Raw genomic sequence first — 5,392 nt, forward strand, 5'->3', positions numbered from 1 at the left:
GTACACTTAAAAAAAATAAGTGGGGTCGTTGCCTCAAAGAAAAACAAGGTTTCTTACGTTAATATCAACCCATGCAGTATTTAAATGCGGTCGTTTTGATTTCTGTTCTACTTTGTAATTTTAAGCGATTTCAATTTTAGTCACCATGAAAACCTGTAGGAAGACGATTTCATATTTTATTGTGAGAAACCATTCAAGACTTACTAGAATCGCAACAAAACAGAACAGAACAGAACACACAGAAAGTCAAAAGGGAACCTCCTAAAACGACAGGGTAACACCAAATTTCAGTGAAAATAATGAGCACTTAGGTTAGAATTTTCATGTATTGTTGATGGGGGTTTTAAAAAGTTCCCTCTAGGGGTGCCTGGGTGGCTCCATTGCTTGGGCACCTGACTTTGGCTCAGGTCATGTTCTCGCAGTTCAGGAGTTGGAGCCCCTGTCAGACTCTGTGCTGACAGCTCAGAGGCTGGAGTGTTCTTCAGCTTCTGTGTCTCCCTTTCTGCCCCTCCCCTACTCATGCACTCTCTCTTTCTCACTCTCACTCTCTCTGACAGAAATAATAATTTAAAAATTTTTTAATGTTTTATTTATTTTTGATACTGAGAGAAAAAGAGCATGAGAGGGGGAGGGGCAGAGAGAGAAGGAGACATAGAACCCAAAGCAGGCTCCAGGCTCTGAGCCAGCTGTCAGCACAGAGCCTGACGCGGGGCTCGAACCCACAAACCTGAGATCTGACCTGAGCCGAAGTCGGAGGCTTAACTGACTGAGCCACCCAGGCGCCCAATAATTTTATAAAATAGACATTCTATATGGAAAACTATTTGGCAGTGACTTAGGAAAATAAACGTCCTTACTGAAGGCCAGCAGTTTGTCACCTCAAATTGTCTCTTTGCCATAAGGATTATTTTCTACTAACAAAGGAAAAACTGTGAAACCCAGGACAAGTTTCCTTTGTAAGAGACATTTGCATGCATGAGGGAAAGTTCCATTTGGAAGGGTGTCTCCCTCTGTGTAGCAGAAAAAGGGAGAATGTGTGAATCTCCAGAACTCTGACCAGTGGCGAAGGCATGGATTTTAATCTGGGCATCAACCAGGGGAGCCTCAGTTACTGTGCTAGTTCACCTCCCCCAGTGCTTCCTGGGAGGATCCCTGTAGAGTTTCCAGAAGGATCCTTGTTGCTGCCCTCCCCCTCAGATTCCCTCAGGTGAGTGGGTGGATACAACAGTGTTGTTTTAGTGAAGTGCTCCAGGGGACCCTGTGCAGGATTTTTTTACCTCAACCCCAGGGATTCCAGTCTCCCTGCTTCCAAGAAGGAAGAACCAGACCCAAAATGAGCAACAGGCCAAAGTTGATTAGAGTTTAAGAGAGGGAGTTTGTAGGAAAGCTCTGTGTACAGAGAGGGGGCATTAGAGGGTGAAAATCCGAGACAATAGGCAGGTATCTTTGTTTTATGAGGTTCAGGTGTCTCCCACCCTTTTTACCTTCCCCCTGGTTTCTCCTCAAGTCCTCCGTTATTCTAATAACTGTAGGTGTCAGGATTCCACTCCTGATTGTCTCATTTCAATTGTATGGGGGGTGGTCTAAGGCCAGACAGTTCGCTGTGGGTCTTAGGTTTTATGTTCTACTACTAATTTTTAGTTAGCTCTTTAGTCAAATTTCTGAGGGGATCCTGAGGGGCAGTAGGTGGTGTCTGTCAAATATTTAAGAGAAACCTTACACCTGAGGGGGGTCCCTGTGATCAGACATTCCCAGCATCTTCTAAATGCTCTTTCCCCACCCAGAGACCTCAGGTCCTGATCTTTCCCATTCTGCCTACTGAATCTTATCCTTTTCTATCATAATTCTAAGTGGGGCCCAGGGATAGGCAGGAAGGCTTCGCATTGATTTCTGAGAGTTGAGAGGTGCTGGGGTGGCTCAGTTGTTTACCCACCTGAGTTTGGCTCAGGTCATCATCCTAGGCTTGTGAGTTTTAGCACCGCATTGGGTGTGTGGTCAAGCTCAGAGCCTGGAGCAGGCTTCAGAATCTGACTGCCTGTCTCTCTGCCCCTCCCCTGCTCATGCTCTGTCTCTGTCTCTCCCCCGCAGAAAAAATACATATATAAAAAAAAAATGTGTGAGAGTTGAGTGCAGGCTTTTCGACAAGGAGAGGTGGCAGGTCTCCTGTAGAGGAGTTGGGGTGGCCCAGGTCCAAGTAGCAGCCGTTTTCTGTGCTCAGGCAGAGTTTGTGGGCTCTGTGGGAAGAGAGGTGCCGGAGTCCAGCTCCCATAGGTCCAGGGGTCCCTGAAGGATGGATGGTGTCAGCGAAAGGGAGTGAGATAGCTCAAGTTTCTTTGTGATCACCAGGCAGGCAGCTGCTCTGTCTGATTCTCTAGCTTTATTTATAGTGAGAGGTACAAGGAGCAGAAGGAGCATGGTATGTTAGTAAATGATTTCTCATAAATAATCTTTTCAACACAATTTTGCAGATCGGGGATTCTGCAGATGTTACAATTCTAATCTTGGTCGTAATGATTGTCAAAAAAACAGCTACAGGCACTCATGCTATTATATGGGAAGGGCAGGTATTTTTTAAGCGTACTTTTTTCTCCCATAGGATGCAGAAGAGCAAGATATACAAAACCTCTGGTAGAGCCCTGAGAAAGTGATCTTTAGCCATGAGGCAAAGAGCATTCTTTAGTAAAGTTTAGTTTTTCATGAGTAAGGGTCAGTAGGCTGTTTATAGCTCTAAGAGAAGGTATCCAGAAAAACAGGATCCCCAGGAGACACAATGTCTGCTCTCACTGACCCAAGACGAATGATACATTTTTGACATTTATCACAATAGTGACTTGCAACAACGTCCAGGAGTATAAAAATGTCACTTATCAGTTAACTGCTTAGCTAGGAGGAAAATTCTAGTTGGCTTGCCTTAGTCGCATTAGGGTGTATCTAGTTTTCTCATCTTTTCTCTGACCATGTGCAATCATGCCTCAGGGACAGGACAGGGGGACAGGCCGCTCCTGACACTAATCAGTAAATCGGTCCGAGTGTGGTGCCCAACCAGAAATGATAGTTCCAGGTGGGTAAATAGTGGTCGCTGCCTGGCTACAAGACACTTGGCACACTTGCCTTACCCTCCCCAGGAATTTTCACTCAACCCTGAGTCCAGGGTGCCTCCCAACAGGGATCCGCCCCCCTCCCCCAAAGCAGAGAAGGCAATCTCATAGATGGGTCTTCAAGTAAGAGCTCATAGTTTCTCAATTGTTCGTGACAGGAAGAACTGGAAAGTTGTACCTTCTCTCCATTTGAAAGTCCTGCCTGCAGGCCAGCAGTTTACCAGTGAAGAGACTGCTTTGCTGGCTTTTCAGACAGATTTCTCCGACTTGAGCTGCGATTTCTCCACAAAGATCTTCTGAGAAAGAAACATAGAGGAGAAGATGAAAGAAGAAATCGCCAGTTCTCAGGTAAGCCTTGTGCCCCTGTCCGGAGGCCCTGTTGTCTTTTTCTCCGAAAATTTCATGCATGTAGAAATTGTGGGGACCTGGGTGTCTCTGACAGTTGAGCATTGGACTCTCCATTTGAGTTCAGGCCTTGATCCCAGGGACCTGTGGTCCAGCCTTGAGTCGGGATTCCTGCTGGACTTGGAGCCTAGTGAAGATTCTCATTCTCTTCCTCTGTTTTTCTCCCTCAGTTTGCATTTTTTTTCTCTCTCTCTTTTTCTCACTTTCTCTCTGTGTCCTCCCTAACGAATGAAAAAATAAAAACCTTTCAGACAACCTGGCTCCATGAGTACCTGACAACATCCGTCTTGACCTTGTAATAGGACACCACGTGGCTGCACTGCATGTTTGTGTGGTTACATACCATATTGTGTGTTGGGAGCACAACATATATAAAAAACGATGCCAAGTGGTGTTCAGGGCTCAGTTCTTTGGGTACGAACCCAGCTGAGAGGTGCCAGGAGGAATAAAGTTGTTTCCTGGAAAGAAAAGCCTCAGTGTGAGAATCTTGCTATAAAAGACATTAAAAAAAATTTTTTTTTGTTCTGATGGTTCTGCTTTATGCGTTCACCTAATTTTTAACCTTCTCAGAAATGATACTCAAAGTTAGGTGTTTAGAATGCTCCTCCTCTGAACCCCAGAGACTTCTTTCCCTTCACTCCAACCTGGCTTCCATTGGGCAACAACACTTGTCACTTTGAATTAAATTCCTGTCTCTTCGTGACAGGTTCAGATGGGAGGGTGTTGCATCCCAGTTTCCTGTTGCTTTTGGAGTCTGGTCCTGGGGTTGCACTCACGGAGAACTGTTCCCGTTTTGATCTGAAATCAATGCTTTCACTGCTCTGGGTAGACTAGGATTACGAAAATGCACAAATACATACAATGGCTATGAGGCACAGAATGCCCTAGGATGTTCCTGCTCCTTAGAATTTGGAAAGGATACTTGAAAATATTCTAGATACTACAAGACATGGAAACTGTATGTGGTTGAAGGGTGTATAAATCCACTGTATCCTTAAAGTTGTTTATATTCTGATTTACTGCTTGTGGGTCCCAAGAACGCACTGGTAATCCTGTGTCCGGAGGTGTGCCTTAGGCACTGCAATCAATTTGTTTCCTGGTATCTGTTGTTATCTTATTTTACGGGGCTGTATGCTCTCTGCCATATTTCTCCCCTCTAATGTTCATATTTTCCTTCTAATCAGGTGAAATGATTTTAGGAAGATTCCCTGATTGATTTCCAAACACCATCGTATTTAAATTGGAATCATCTTTCTCCCCGTTTCTCTTTCCCCCTAGTTTTTTAAAAAAGTTTATTTCTTTTGAGAGAGACAGACTAGGAGCAGTGGAGGTGCAGACAGAGTGCATGAATTCCAAGCAGGCTCCACAGGGTCAGTGCAGAGCCTGAATTCCGGGCCAAACTCACAAACCCATGAGACCCTGACTTGAGCTGAAATCAAGAGTCAGATGGTTAACTGACTGAGCACCCAGGCACCCTGATTTTGGCCATTCCTGGTGAGGAGAACAAAGGCAAAAAAAAAAAATGTAGATAAAATTCAATTTTCTTACAACTTGCAACCCACTGGGAAATACTGGAGACAGGCAAAGGAGGATATTGCTCAAGGAATGTACAACTGCTTTAATGTTAATGCTTTTCTAGAGGCAAAAAGCTAGCTTAGCTTGACCATAGCCTGACTCTCAGGATCCACTGAGTTTTCTTTTCCTATGAAAATCCCTTGGGAAACTTTTATGTCTACCCTACAGCTTAAAGTATATGATCAATGGCTCCTCACAATCACACTGCCGCTCATTCTATCCACAGACCCTGTCCCTTTAATAAGATCAGCCTCGCTCACCCAAAAGTTCTCAAGAATACTTTCTTGAGCATTTCTTTATTCCTGGCCCATCTG

The sequence above is a fragment of the Suricata suricatta genome, chromosome 5 (genome assembly GCF_006229205.1).
Source record: "Suricata suricatta isolate VVHF042 chromosome 5, meerkat_22Aug2017_6uvM2_HiC, whole genome shotgun sequence".
NCBI lineage: Eukaryota > Metazoa > Chordata > Mammalia > Carnivora > Herpestidae > Suricata > Suricata suricatta.